This window comes from Uloborus diversus, chromosome 1, assembly GCF_026930045.1.
Source record: "Uloborus diversus isolate 005 chromosome 1, Udiv.v.3.1, whole genome shotgun sequence".
Taxonomy (NCBI): Eukaryota; Metazoa; Arthropoda; class Arachnida; order Araneae; family Uloboridae; genus Uloborus; species Uloborus diversus.
This window is the reverse complement of record NC_072731.1, coordinates 134,966,701-134,983,311: the sequence shown is the minus strand read 5'-3', so window position 1 is coordinate 134,983,311 and position 16,611 is coordinate 134,966,701.

Here is a 16,611-nt window from a genome sequence, read left to right as displayed (position 1 = left end):
ATAAAAAATAATGGAGGCAAGGCACTTAGTATGCAGTCCTTGACATAAATAGAGTTGTAGTCAGTTGTGACTCGGAATCGGAAATCGGACATCAAGAAGCTATCATTCGATTGTTTTGAAATTTTGTATGCATGATTGTTTTGACCAGATGAGCAAATAATTAAAATTTGGTGTCCAATGAATGAATAGTTTGATATCCAGCGCATCGAAACTGCGCATCCTGCAGATGTATGTAAAGAGCAGTTCTTCAACAGTTGTTAAAACTTTCGGTTTGATTGCGATTCAGTTTACCTTTCAACAACTTAAAAATGCCTGGCCGCATGCTTCGTGCTTATTACGAGAAACTGTCAGAGTTTAAAAGAGGTCGTATCATTGGATTGAAAGAGGCCGGTTGATCAAATCGGAGAATCGCTCGTCATTTGAGTCGAAGCGATGGGGCGATTCGAAGATGCTGGCAAGGATGGGTGGAAAATGTCAGAGTTCAACGTCAGGATGATAGCGGTCGACCTAGGGTCACAACAGATTGTGAGGACAGAGTGATTGTCAGATCAGCTGTCACCGCGCTTTCTTCATACCTAAGAACCATCAGACATTCAACCCAAACACTAGTGTCTATCATGACCATTTACAGACGGTTGGGACAATAAAATCCACGGTCGCGTCGACCGTTTCGTCACCTGCCACTGACGCCTACACACTGCCGAGCCAGATTACAGTGGTGCAGGGCTCAATCAGGTTGCAATGGTGCTGACTGAGGATATATAGTCTTTAGCAACGAATCCCGCTTCCAACTGTGTCATGACGATCATCGAAGACGTGTTTGGAGACACCCAGGGCAAAGGAGGGATCCTGGTTTAAATTTTGCACGTCACACTGGCCCTTAACAAGGCATTATGGTCTGGGGTGCCATTTCCTTTGATAACTGGACCCCTTTGGTCGTAATTAGAGGTACACTTAATTTACAGTGGTACGTCGACGACATCCGAAGACCTGTTTTGTTGCCGTTCCTTTTGCCTTACCCTCGACTGGTGTTCAGCAGGACAATGCCAGATAACATACGGCATGTGTTGCTATGAACTGTCTGCAAGCTTGCCAAATTCTTCCGTGGCCTGCAAGATCGTCAGATCTCTCTCCCATCGAGCATGTCTGGGATATGATGGGATGGCGATTGCATCTGACAAGGAATGTTGATAACCTCCTCCGACAATTGGAGCGAATTTGGCCGGAAATACCGCAGGGCAACCTCCGGCAGCTTTATCGGTGTTTCCCAAATCGTGCTTCATCTTGTATCTAGGCTAGAGGGGGATCAATACTTCATTGAACTTGTTACTGTAACTCTGACATAAATTATTCAATCGCTCTAAGAATTTAATCATTTACTATTCTGTGCATTGTCTTCCTATCCACCAATTTTCGTCTCAATTGGATCACTCCTTCTTGGTGCGTCGATTTTTTTTGTTATAGTGTGTGTCACCAAATGATCGCCAGTCTGAGACGCTATATTAGTTTTGTATTGAAATAAGTAGTTAATAGCCACAAAAAATGAGTAAATAGGCTTTTTAGAACACCCGATCGAAAACAAAAAGGGAAGTGCACAACTAGAACGTACGCAAACCCAACATGCGAAGTTTTAACCTTCTACAGCTTTCCATTTTTGAGTTATGACTTATGAGAGACACATACGTACATCCAGCCGCAAGAAACAACGCAATAATTAACTTGTTTGGTACCTCAATGCAGTATTAAAAACTCTTTCAGGGGTGACTAAAATAGAAATTCATACTGAAGTTTAAGAAAACAATTTTATATGAAAACAATAACTCCCTTTACTTTGCATTAAAAAGTAAAACAGCAAAGGTCTTTTTTGAGCAGTCACGATTATTTATTGTTCTCATTTGACCATTTTTGAGGTCCGTGCCTTTTTCAGCTTGTACCAGCAGCACCACCGCCCACCGGCCTCGGCAGGCGCCCCTCCGAGCACTGCCTCCTGATGGAATCAGTTTCTCCTGGTCCGTGGCATCCGTGTCCTACACACACGCATGCTCATACACACACGCTCATACACACACACACGCTCATACACACACACACACGCTCATACACACACACACACTCATACGCAAGCCTTTACACACATACACACACGCCTACGTGCATACACACAGGTCTACGGGTACACACAAGCCTACACATGCACACACGCGCGCCTACACATGCACACACGCCGGCACACACACACAACTATACACAGGTAACCGCTCAGGAGGAGGGGCAGGCTTGGGGGGGGACAGGAGTCGTTTCTAGAAACAATAGCCCCCAATGAGTAGGGTCCTGTCGCAGCTCGTGATTGCGAAAAACATAATTTGAATTCAAAATTTCCGAATTCAAGTTAATTTTCATTTTTTTTTTCGAAAACATCGGCCAATACCATCGGCTTTTCGACGTTTTTAAGGCCGATGGGCCGATCTTTCCTGCAAGTCAGCATCGGCCGCCGATGCCGATGGCTAAATTGTTGAACCATCGGCGCCGATGCATCGGCCAGGCTGAGGCATCGGTCGAGTCCTAGAATATATGAAGGAAAATGAATCTGGCTAAGGATGACCTTTACATTGATAAGCGGTTCCTTGTACTCAAAACCATATTTAGGCGATAATGTGAGAGGACGCCCCTTCTTTTCCCTTCCCCCGATTTTGGAAAAATTAATGCAATTGCACATTTTTGAATTTTTTCCTTTTTTCAGTATATTCCTTAGTCCCCGCTAAAAAATTCAGAAATGACTGCCACGGTTTGCCTTTGCTCCCTGGAAAAAATTTGAAATGACTGGCCTGCTTGGGATAGCCAATGGCGTAACGAAGGGAAGGAGGAAGCGAGTGGCTTGTACTGGCCACTATTTTACGATTCGGAAATTCTAATAATTTGTCGGTTTTCAGATTTGAAATTACTTATCGTTGTGGCACAGCGAGAAGTGGCAGCAAATCATACTCCAGTAAAGCACTTACGTAGCTCACGAGGTAACTGACACAAAATTAATTCTACATGCTGCTGATGCAACTTTACCAGGTGCCTCTACTATTCATATTCACTCATCAGATACCCAGATACAGATGTTCTTGTATTGGCTCTTTGGTAATACCCCATAATATGCTGCAGAACAGAACATTGTGCATTGTTAGGGAGCGGTAAAAGGAAAAGAAAAATTGCTCTCAAAAAAATCTGCAATGCTTTATCTTGCTTTCATGCACTCTATTTTCGTAACTTGAAAATTGAGGTAGCATGTTCTAGGCCACTCACAATTGAAAGGTAGAACGAATACGACCCGCAAGTTGAGTATCAATGGCCTATATAATTCACAACATATACGTAATTATAAAAATTTCCATTAAGTGTGAGCTAAGATATTAGAAATTCTCGTGCGCGTAAAAATTATGAAGAAATTGCTGGTTAAGTGAAGTAAGTTATCATTCAATTGAATCCCCCCTGATCGGAGAAGGGGGGTCGAAAATAATGTCTATAAGTAAAAATATTAGAGTTTCAATTTCAGAGGGTTCCCTCTGTCCCTTCCCCAAATGACGGTCTTGGGTAAAAGGGTACAAATTCAACACTAACTCTTTCTCCTCGTGCAAAACCTATCAGAAAAACTAACTCCCAAAATGTTATCACAAAAATCTCAACAGAAACCGATTGCCCTCAATTCCAGTTATAAACTCCCTGCACATCTGTTCCATTTTCGGGGTTGGCAATACCTAAATTCGTTTTTCTCGTGCCAATAGCTTCCAGAAAAACTAACTCCCGTATCTTAAATCGAAAAATTGATCGGAAAACCACTTTTGCCCCTGCGCAGGTATAAGCTCCCCACTGCCCCCCTGAACCATTTTTGGGGTTGGCAACATCCAAATTCGCTTTCCTCGTGCCAATACCTTCCAGAAAAACCAACTCAAGTAATAAGGTAGTAAAAAAGCTATTGCTAGCCAACTAAAGTAAATAAGCAATTTCTTCATAATTTTTACGCGCACGACAATTTCTAATATCTTAGCTCACGCTTAATGGACATTTTTATAATTAGTATCACAAAAGGGTAATAGTATCACAAAAATTTAACGGAAAACCACTTGCCACCAGCTCTGTTATAACCGCCCCCCTGCGCCTGCAACATTTTCGGGGTTGGCAACATCCAGATTCATATTTCACGTGCCGATACCTTTCAGAAACACTAACTTCCATAATTGTATCACAAAAATAGAACGGAAAACCGCTTGCCCCCCCCCCCCCCGCGCAGTTATAACCACCTCTCTGCCCCCCTAAACCATTTTTGGGGTTGGCAACATCCATATTTGTTTTCCTCGCGTCAACAGCTTTTATAAAAACTAACTTCCTTGATTGTATCACAAAAACTGATGGAAATCCACTTGCCTTCCAGCGCAGTTATAACCACCTCCGCCCTTGCCACCCCCTACACCATTTTCAGGGGTAGCAACATCCTAATTCGTTTTCCTCGTGCCATTACCTTTCATAAAAATTTACTCTCTTCATTGTATCACAAAAATTGAATGGAAAACCCCTTGCCGCCCCTTGCACAGTTACAATCGCCCCCTGCCCCCCTGCAACATTTTCAGAGTTGGCAACATTCAAATTCGTTTTCCCCGCTCCAATACCTTTCAGAAAAACTAACTCCTGGAATTGCATTACAAAAGTTGAATGGAAAACCATTTGCCCTCCAGCACAGTTATAATCGTCCCCCCTTGCCCCTGCACCATTTTCGAGGTTGGCAACATCCAAATTCTTTTTCTCGTGCCAATACCTTTCAGAAAAATTAACTCCCATAATTGTATCACAAAAATCGCACGGAAGCTAAAATTTGGCCATTTGCTTCTCCACTAATCTGTTTATTAGCGTTATTAATTTTTAGAATGGCAAAAACCTTTCTCGGAACCCCCCCCCCCCACATATATATATATATATATATATAATATGTGTAAAAATCTCCTGTCATGGTGTTAGTGTTTGAACTCCTCTTCCCTCCCTTCCTATCTTCTTTACTAATAATAAAGTTGAAAGTCTCTCTGTCTGGATGTCTGTAGGATGTCTGGATCTTTCGCGCACAGCGTCTAGATCGTTCGGCCGATTTTCATGAAATTTGGCACAAAGTTAGTTTGTAGCATGCGGGTGTGCACCTCGAAGCGATTTTTCAAAAATTCTATTTTGTTCTTTTTCTATTCTAGTTTTAAGAACATTTTACGTTGCAAATTATCATAACGTGGAAGTGTAAATTACGAAATTATCATAACGTGAAACCGTAACACGGGCGAGCCATTTAACACAGCCAATTGGCGAGAAATTTTTCATCCATTAAGGCCCAATTTTCACATAAACTCCCGAATATAGGGATGAAAAATTAATTGCACATATTGATATTATACATCGTTGGACAGAGTAGAATTTTTCGCGTTCTACGCAATTTGTTTCAATGCTCTAACTTACTTACAGCGGAAGTTATTTGCGTTTTCAGGTCGATTTTTTAAGGCTTAGCTGATATATTGTGTTCTTCATTAAATTTATCAATAAAAAGTGAAGGAATTGTCCCACAGTTTTCTTTTTGACACCATTGGAAAAAGTGACATTTTTTACTCCAAATACATCTCAACCCATGGTCGACAAACTAACCTTCTATCTCCAAAGGGAAAAAAAGTTACAAGATTTTTTAAATCGTTAGAAAAAGTTCGAAAAATCTTCTTTCCATTCAAGTTGTTAACCATTTTATTTTGCGTTTCTACGTACGCTTTTTGAATCCATTGTTTCTTTCCCTCTTTCTTGTTTTAACTTCTTAAACTTATTTTGTTTTGTGTTTCCATGGTTAAGCTTTTTAAATCCATCTTTTTCATTTTAATTTCTTAAAAGTATTTTTAATATTGCAGTCATTGTTTGGAAGGGAAATTTTGCATGATGTTTTTTTTTTCTTTTATTTAGGTCTGATTGTTGAATATACGTCACTTAGCATGATTTTTATTTTCAAGGCAGACCGGGCAAGCCGGACAACACAGCTAGTATATATATAAATTAATCGTCGTTTTCTGTTTAAATTTCACACACTATACCTAAAGTGGCACACATTCATCCATACCTTTGTCAAAAAGTGCACCAATTGCTTACGGTGACATTATTAGTGGATACAATTTTATTGATTCTTCATTTTTCTGAACAAATGAAAATTTTCTTGGTTTTTTAAACACATATGATTTCAAATAAAAATGTATATACGCATGTTTAACTGCCGATTTAGGCATAATAGAAAAAGCTAATGTCTTTAAAACAAAGTTTTCTTGCTTCCGTTTTGGAATTCCAACAACTGCTGGTGTCATGTTATTAACGAAACAAATGTTTATGCTAAAAGCAGAGTAAAGTATAAAAAAGTTCAAACTGTTTTGATTAATGGCAATGCTGAGCGCCTCACGGAATTCATTAAAAATCCACGGTGGCTTTTTAAAAGCTAATTTAGAGTGATTTTTCTTCCATTTAAATGAGAGAAAATGTGAACTGCTAAAGTTATTTCTTCATTTAAAGCTTTTGTGTTTAAAAATAATAGATTATTTTTAAAGCGCTCACTTTCATTGTACACTTCATGGGACCTGACAGCCCGAAATATCTTCATTACAATAAAATGGCATTTTTTTTTGTGCACGAAGGAGAGCAAGACTTGAAAAGTATTCCAAACTCAATATAATTTCATGGAATATCTTATAAATGTTCTGCTCGACCCTTTTATCTTTTTTATACTCACATGTAGTGGCGTAACTGGCATAGGTGGCATTCAAAGTGGATATAGAGGGTGTCATTCCGTGAAATCAGTTCAACTAAAGCAAAAATATTATGCAAGCGTGAAGTATAAATTTAAACGATACTTATTTACATAAACGTTAAAAAAATATATTAATCATTCATCATCAAGCCGCATTACTATCCGTCAAGCACTATAAAAATATTAAGGTTAAAGTTACTAAATAAATGGAAAATAAAAATCATCGACTTAAGTAAGTTTCAAAATATTTTCTTTCCAACTTGAACGGCTTGTATGCTAGCTGGTAAATGTGGTTTCTCGGATTTAATTGCTAACGTGGCAATTATTTAGTCTAGAAGAGTTAGTTTTTGATTAATTCATCTTTAGTATATTTTTCTGACACGAAGCAATTGATGTGCAAATTGTCAAATAACATTTAGGCCATGACCAACATTTTTCCTGATTTTTTCTGAAGCGAAGTAAAGACTTGAAACGGCTGCCACCCTTAATAACAATATTACTTAAAGTTTCTATATCATTTTCTTTAAAAAATATAAAAAAAAAAACGAAAACGAAAACATGAAGAGGGTGAGCAGTTAAAACGTAAAATGAGTTTAATACTGATATTTTAAAAAAAAGAAAATTCGGGGCAATTTACTTCTTTGATGAAAGACAGATATTCAATGTTATTAGTCTTAAAAGTGCAATTTTAGGTTGTCCTTTGCGGCGTTAGAAGAAAGGTGAGGAGTCAGGAGATTTCCATAGAGATTTTTCGAAACAAGAAGTTTTAGAAAAGTAGCTTTAGTCAATCTTTGGTGGTGTTAGGAGAGGATGGAGAAAGGTTCAGATTCCTATTCCGGAGAAGTTTTAAAAATTCGGAATTTTAGACAATTTTTTGCAACGTTAGAAGAAATTCGAGGCTGGTGTTATCTTTAAAATTTTTTCAAAATGTAAGTCAGTTTTAGGTCACTTTTCGTGACTTTGAACACATTGAAGTAATAAAAACGCAGTTGTAGGTTATCTGTGGTGATGTTAAGGAGATGCCCTAACGACATCAAAAGTGAAGTCCGACCGCTCTCTAAAATTTTTTCGCAACGTTGGCCGGGGATTCTCTTCCGAAATCTTTTGCGACAGTTTTTTCTTTCTGTTTTAGTGTGCGTGTTGACTAACCAAATTACAGAATTTTAAACAACTATTTTTATTTTTCACAAACTAGAACCACAAAACAGTACACACAACATGCATGCAACTTTAATATAATAGTAAATTGCCAAAGAATATGTTCAAAATGTCATCTTCTTTTGGTGTAAGAAGATGACATTTTGAACAAGTATTTGGGGGCTCTTTAAATGTTATTTTTGCAACTATCTGATACCTCAAAATGTGTAAACTGCCAGGATTACAAACCAAACAATTGCAATTAGATTTTCTCAAAGTGATTCTACTGGTTAATTTTTGCGATATTTCCGCTTCTGGTTTTGGGAGAGCTATCAAGTGTAGTAGAGAAATTAGTAAAAATACAATGTTAAAATTTATCATGTTGACATTTGTACTTATTAAGTTAGAGAAATTCGCATGTGAGATCATTACCGTATGTAATTTAAAACCAAAATGTAAAGTTAGCAGTAATAAAAGTAATTCAAATGGATTTTGGTCAAGGTGTAAAGGTCTAATAATCTCATAACAGCCAACGTTGGAACATGAAAATGAGAGAGAATTATGCGTAAAATTAGGGATATTTAGTATGAATAAATTTAGAGGCAAAAGTTTTTGTGTGAAGAGAATTTTAAAATATAAGTAAGGATTTCTTAAATTGAGAGAGAGAGAGAGAGTCTGTGTATGACCCAAAATTCAGCTTTCGGAATTTCCACAGGATGCAATACTCGGAAATTGAAATAAATATTTTTCATTTTTTACGTTTAAAAAAAAAGAAAAGGTTAAAAGAAAAAAAAAGTTTCGTTAGAGGCATACGTTTTTTCTTCTAATTAATGATAGATATTCCTTCAAGCAAGTAAAAATTTAGTAAGTTCAGAGAAAAATCGGGAACGTTTTACCGCTTTTTTGGCAAATTAAAAACGTAAAAAGAAGAAAAGTTAAATATGCATAAAAAATGATCGGACATATGCAATTTTCATACTTGTGTATCAATAGGTTTCATTTCTGCGATCGCTATAATTTTGCGATAAGGATTTGTCCTGAAATTCCAATCACCGAAAAATCTCTCTTTTGGAGGGAGTTTGCTTTTTTGGTGTAAATTCGGAAGATATTTACTTCATAAGTGAGTTCGGAAAAACTCACCGAAAACGGGAGCCTCTCGCATGAATAGGGAGAGGTGGCAGCTGTGTAATCCCATTTTTGACAACGAGAATGACTTTTGATGACCACTATAAAATCAAAGGTCAATAATAGGAAAATTGATTTAAAAAATGTTTCTCGAGGAGCTATAATGTACACAAGTCCCAAAAGAAATAAAAATATTATCTCAACTAATCTGGGTTGGTTGACAAAAAAGCAATGTATTCTTCATATGATAAATGATAAATGCCTGAATCAGTAAGTATTTAAATCAACTTTTAAATTGAACAGTTGGGAAAATAAAGAAAGTATAAATCTAGATTCATTATGATGAATAATGTATTTCTGACAGTGATGAGAAGTTTTGGCCAGTTCTTTCAATCCCAAATGGTAAACCCAAAACAAAAAATCATTTTTACTTAAAAATATGAAAGATATCGGTTAAATTATCTAACTTTATATGGTCCAATACTTTGAACAAATACTTGAATATATTTGAAAGTTTTATAAATAAATAATTGTTTTTGAAATAAATTTAACAAACTAATTGTATTATTTATTTAAAAAAAATCTTTTTATTGACATAAAAAAAAAAAACCTCTGCGCGTGTTTTCAATTCTCAATATACTTCGTCGCATAGAGTTAGCCTTTTGAGCACTGATTGGTTTGCTGCATCTTTCTTTCTCCGCACCTAATTTAAAATTTCTTCAAAAGATGGTGACAGCAAATCATGCCGATAGTGTGACTCAACTTCGTTATTTTTAAGAATGCCTCAAAAATGCTTTATTAGGAATGATTCATTTTCGCTGATTGCTACGTTCATTTTCGTGTAGTTAGGGTAAAAAGAATAAATTTCAAAAAAGAGAGAGAGAGAGAAGAAAAATAAAGATAGTTTTAGTTCAATAGAAAAAAGCGGTTGAAAATAATTGGATGATATAAATAAAAAGAAAAAAAATAAACCCAAATTGTTTGCAAAATACAACTTTAAAAATGTGGATTACGTTTTTTTTTTTCAGCAGTACTTTTTCAGCAGTAGTCTCAAAATGCCCTTTTCATCAAGGAGCAGTAAAATTACTTTTAATATAGAATAATTTTTAATTATTTTACTTCATTTGAAAACTGATTAGAGCCGTTTAGCCGTTTATTTTACTAAAAGGTTATATAGAATAATAATTCATATCTTATCTAAAACTATGATATTTAATAATTTATCCAATATATTTTGCCGGAAGAAATAAATTGATTCCTAAAGGTATAACAGAGTAGTAGCAATACTAAACTTTAAATGTGAAACTTTGATTTTTTAAGTATAACTTGCGAAGGTTTGAAAAGAAATTATTCATCCATGCAAAGCAGATAACTTTAATTTCATAATATTTGCACTTTATAAAAAAAATTATGTTGTTTATCTTTTGGTTGATGGTACACATTACAGCTTAAGCTTCGTCATATTTGTCGATAAATTTTAAACTAGCGGATTAAAACTTGCTTGATTTTTATCACCTACCACTAAATATTATCACCTGTTCTATTTATGACCAAAACTCAGTATCCCATATCACGTTTGGGAAAATGTAGATCAAGGAAAGAAACTATATCTAAGCCTTAATTAAATAGTCGCTCAAAAAGGCGCAGTTAAGTTTCCTTTTTTACTTCCTTTTACAAAAAAGGAAGTATTGTATTCGCGAAAAGAATCTCCCTCGAAAACCTGCCTTAATTTCCATTTTGCTCACATCCGAATGAATGTTGAGTTTTTTTGTTTTTTTTTTTTTTCCGACTCGACCTCACGTGGATAAGTGCCTAAGAGCGTATAGACACGCGAAATATCCCTTTTGACGATTTTCGAGTTAATTACAACAAGTTTTCTTGTGACGTCTGTGTGTACGTATGTGCGTATGTATGTCACATAACTCAAACACGGTATGTCCTAGAAAGCTGAAATTTGGTACGTAGACTCCTAGTGGGGTCTAGTTGTGCACTCCCATTTTGGTTGCATTCGGGTGTTTCTAAAGCGGTCTTTTGCCCCTTTTTGGGGGGAAATCATTGTTAATTTCGATATAAATTCAGGTGGTGTTATAATTTGGCGGACATTTGGCGATATATCGCCAGTGTTTTGTCGCCAACTTGGCGAAAAATGTGGCGATTTTTTTTTTTTAAATCGGGTTTCAATTTGGCCATTGTTGGTGATATTTAGAGAGTAAACTATTGAATCACATTAAAAATGCCATTAATGAGAAAATGACATTAAACTGGAGTAAAAAGAAGTCATGTGATGTACAGATCAGCTCGGTTTTTTTTTTTTTTCATATTTATAAAAAAGTAGTTAAAAGTTATGCTTTTGACGCCAATGAGAAAATCATTAGCTAAAGTAACAAATGTAAGAGTTTTTTTTTAAACTTATAAGATAAACAGTCCGTTGATTTCTTTCAAATTTTAGTCACTGCATTTCACTTAATCATATTATGTATTTAAACTAAAAAGTGAAATTGTGTCAAAATTTTCGACAGATGCTATGAACGAGAACCTAACATTTTGAATTAAAAAACTATCGTATCAAGCACAAATACCTAATATAGTGCGGCTTTGCTAACGTGAAGCTTGACCTTGATACTGTTTACTTTTTTTTATGAGTTCAGTGAAAAGTGGAAGAGTTAATGGATCGGATTTGAATCATAATACTTTTTTATACTACTACAAAAGTAACTAATTCAACTTTGCACTGATCACTCTTCACTCTTGCTCCAAAAAGAAGTAAACATTGTCAATGCCAAGGTTCAGTTTTTCAGCACTACGCTAGATGTGTATATCAACTATTTCTGACGAAAGCATTTTGGTTCTTTAAACACCAATGATTTTGAATTAAAATGAGTTACTATAGCGAAATTAACTCTCATTACACTAAGTTAATGACGTGGGTTATGGTATTGTAAAAATTGTTGAGATAACTGCAATTGGTTAAAGCTAACTGCAGCCCACCACGACGTAGACTTTCTCATGTTAATGTATTTCCTTTATTTGAATTTTCTGTATGTTGTCATACATTGCTTGAATTTTTCTGTATTTTCATTGGTTAAACCCAGAATCGTAACCAAAGATATAAACACTTGTTTCCCTGCCAAGTGCGGATTCGTTTTGGAAGGAGTCTTTTTATTAAAATATGATCACATTAATAGAAAAAAGATGGGGGACATGAGTCTAATATTTCTTGGGTAAAAAAGATGGTCTAGGGCTGTCCCTTGCTAATTCTTTGAAGACCGCAAAACGAAATTTCAAGTTAAGAGTTCATAACTCCCATGACCTATCCTCAACCTCCACCTTTGGCGTTAACTTTCTGTGCAATTCTGAAAACCAAAGGTTGTTCAAATTCCTTTACAGTAATAAATGACTTTTCGATTAAACGCAAAATGTTCATTTAATATGCTCCCCCCCCCCCCCAAAAAAATGCATTCCTTTTAGAGACTAAATATTAAAAAAATGCGAAGAATAAAATAGTGAACTAAAATTTAAAAAGAAAAAAAAACCCGCTATCATGAAAAAAAAAAAAAAAAAACAATTGAAAGAATCTTGAAAGAATGCAGCTAATCGACTGTTGCTATTTTTACTTGCATGCTCGAATCACAAAAGAACTCAAAAATGTAATCAATGCATCCAACCTTGCATATCTTAAGATAATGATTTCAAGGGATTTCTTACGACAAAATTCTTCACCATCCTGTCGGAGGGATGATATCTGACCACGCTCTGATACTCAATCTTTAAGCAAAGAGGGCAGCAGTGAATGTCCATTATGATTTTTATTTGCCAAGAGACAAAGGGGTGTTCTTTCCACGAAAAAGCTTTTCATTTCCGTGGGATACGTTATCTGTGGAGATCTTAAGTAGCCACGTATGAGTCTCTCTCTCTCTCGGACCTATTATCTTCAGTCTCTGAAGCTTGGAATGATGCCAGAATGCGTTTTTATTTTGCACCGAAGCTAGATCTACTTCCTAATAAACTAAGAGGTCTAGTCTCTGCCCATACGTAAATAGCATACGTTAATCATGACGTCATCGCACGAGCACATCGTATCGGACGCTAGCAACTTACGCACTCACCGTACGTACGGTAACTGCGGTAGTCTCTGCCCAAAAATACCGGAAGTTCGTTAATACTCACTGGGATAACGAACGTACGGTAAGCATTAAACCACGCCTTTCTTCCTGTCTCTGTAAGCCAATGGAAAATTAGAATCGTTGACATGAGAACGCTCAGGAGACGAGGCTAGCCTCAGTTGTTTTGTTTTGATTCTCCTTTTGACGTCTGCTCTCAATCATAGAAAGATGGAAAAAAAAATTTCTTGTTATTACTTACACCACTCGGGTACCCAAATCAGAAGAAAAGGGGCACAAAAGAAGAACCTTTTGACCTAAGAATCATAATGATAATAAAAAAAAGCATTTTTGTTGGAGTTTTTACCTTTTTTTTTTTTGGAGCATTCAGTAACAAATTCCTAAAATTTAAAATATCAACCAGCAAAGAAAACAAAGCAATGGAAGGTTCAAATTAAATTCATTTTTAATATTTCTTCATTGATCTGTCAATATGATAATGAAATTACAAAATATTCCTAATGTAGCGAAATATCATTCTGTGAAACATTATTTTGAATTGTTTTGTAAATTATCAAAATAGCTTTAACACTATAATATTTTTTAAGAATTTGGCTCAAAGTACTTTTGTGCCAACTCTCAAATAAAAAACAGGCATTTCTGGCACCATGGACATATTCACCGGGGGGGGGGGGGGGGGCATTTGTCAATGGGAGTTTGAAAGTGTATACATCTTCTTCCAAGTACATTAAAAAAGAAAAATTACCGGTGTTGAGTTAATACTGCTATCATTTTAGAATTGCATTGCTTCCAAAATCTTGGGGGGAGGCGGGGGGCTAAAAGACCAGTCCCCAAACTGTCCAAATTATGGCCCTGCCCAGGAGGACACTGAACTTTAATCTTTGGGAGGAAAAAAAGTCTTCAATTATTTGCCGAATGGAATGCCACAAATATTGTCGCTTAATGAGGATAATTTTACCTAATAAAACTCCTAATTTTGCTGAAGCGGCAAAAAAATTTATCGAATAAGGAAAATTTTGGGAAGTCACAACGACTTTGCATTGGGACTTTCCTGGGCCTGCCCTCCCCTTCCATGTTGAGATGGTGACACCCTTGTCTGGCTCTGATCTATAAATTTTAGGCCCCCCTGGCAAAAAATTAGCAGAGCCCCTAACTGGCTACTGGAGTTCTAAGCCACTTAAAGCCGGGGGCCCATTTAGTATAGTGAGCCGCCCCGCGCTGCAGGTAAGTAGATCTGGAGCGGGGGCTAACTGAGCCCAGGCCCAAGGAGTTTAGAAACCCATCTCTCTTTAAATATCCAATGAATGAAATTTAATTTGTATTTATTAGGCTTTACATATGCAATTACGAAAAGAAAAATAATTGCTAAAATGTTTTTTCGTGAATTTCTTTCTATTTGTAGTTTGAAAATTAAAACATCATTCAGAACAATTTGCATAACAGTTTATCTAATAGTCGATAATATTAATTTCTGTGACTGCCTGTCCCTAACCGCATCTCCTCTGAACTGGAAATGTCTGCCAAGTCAATACTGGTACTGTTGAATACATCACACTCTAGGATTCCCCGTACCTACCATTTTTGTTCTAAACTGTTGGATGGGGGGCCTGAAGACAGCTGTTTTTTGATCCAGGTCAGAAGACGAGTAATCTCTGGTCTAGCACTCCCAGAGGTATTAATTCTTTGAAGGACTTTGACTGCGACATATTTAACTTGCCCCCAGTCACCATTAACAAACATGGAAGATCTTTGACCGGCTGGCATCGGACCTTGGACCCTTCGGGTAAGCAGGGGTCCTCCCCCAAGAGCAAAAGCACCCCCCAAAAAATACCTCTCAATTTTCTTCCCCCCCCCCCTTCCCTTAGAAATTCTATTGGCGCAGTCTGTACCATGACCCCTTCCAGGTGGGCACCCCTGAGTTAAGAGTCTGACACCTTACGAATCCGGCCAACACACCCCACCTTTGGATACGGGTTGTTAATCTCTGTATTTATTGCACCCTGTCTCACCCCTCTAAACCTTGAGGGGCCAGATATCCAGTTATGTCTTGAGGATATCCAAGGATGTCATGATACCCTAAAAAGCATAAAATCTTTGAGGCGGATGGCAAACGGGGATGGCGTGCAAAGCGAGCAGGGGAGTCGGGCCCCCTAGTCTAAACTATTTATTTCTGTGTCTATCTTCTCCGGATTGGCCGTGTCTACCTGTACCACTGGATACAGGGCAAATAGGGGAAGCCATTTCCACTCTTTAACGCCCCTCTAAACCTTTAGGGGCTTCCATTCCTGAGGATATTCTGGGATGTCTCGACACCCCTAAAATCATTAATAGTCACCTGCTGCAAGTGGCTTGGAGCGCCCACAGGTGGCAACCGGGGGTTGGCGAGCCAAACGAGCAGGGGGCAGAGCCTCTAAAATTCCATTACAACTATACTGCAGTTTGTACAGAATATGTTTTAATATTCCTTTTTATAATAAAATGACAGCTTAAATAAAGAAATTTGTTTGAAATCAGCCGAAGGTATACAAATAAAGTGCATATTGAAGAAACAACAATGAACATTGATGTAAATGTTCATTTATTGGTTCCGCAACTGTGTAAAATTTTGTGATGTGTATTATGGGAATGATATGTATAGTGAAGAACAGGAATTCCAGATTCATCAATTGGGTGGTAAGGGAACCCTCTGAATTTTAGAAACAATCAAATTTGGCATTATTGTGTGTACGCAGTTTGTTTTCTTCCTATATAATCTATTGCGCACAAATCTTTAGACCCCCCCCCACCCATGGAAAATTGTGAAATGAGACCCTACTGTAGCTTAAGGGGGTCCTACGGAAGAATACATGTGTACCTGAGCTTACAGCTATTATGTGCAAAGTCTATGATGGCTGCTGAGTGATGAATTTGCTGCTTTGAGTGTTCAACAAAAAGAAGCAGAAATATTGGAATGCATCAAAAGACAAGTATTTCAGGAGTCTTATACAATGTGTTGAATAGTTTAGATGCAAAGTTTGTCAAACTTTTTTTCTGACCAAAATGTTCAGATTAACCTCACAGCAATGAAACATTGCTTTCCGTCAGCAATATTACCAGCTCATTTGCTCATTCATCATTATGGGATTACCAACTAATTTACCTCATCATTCGGCAAACACAACATCATTTTTAATTCCTGGTATTCATTTATATTTACTGATGGGAGTGAAGTAAAAGATCTTGCAGCTTGGCCCTAGAAACATTGTTGTTTATTTTATTTGTACAAATTAATATTATTCGACACGCAAATGGATCATATATCAAACCTATAAATAAATAAAATTCTCAACCTGACCGTCTCAAATTTCATGAAAGTTTCAGAAGCCCTACTCTCTGACATCTTAAATGTAACAGTAAAACCCCTCCAAACGGCCACCTCACTGATGTGAACAATAT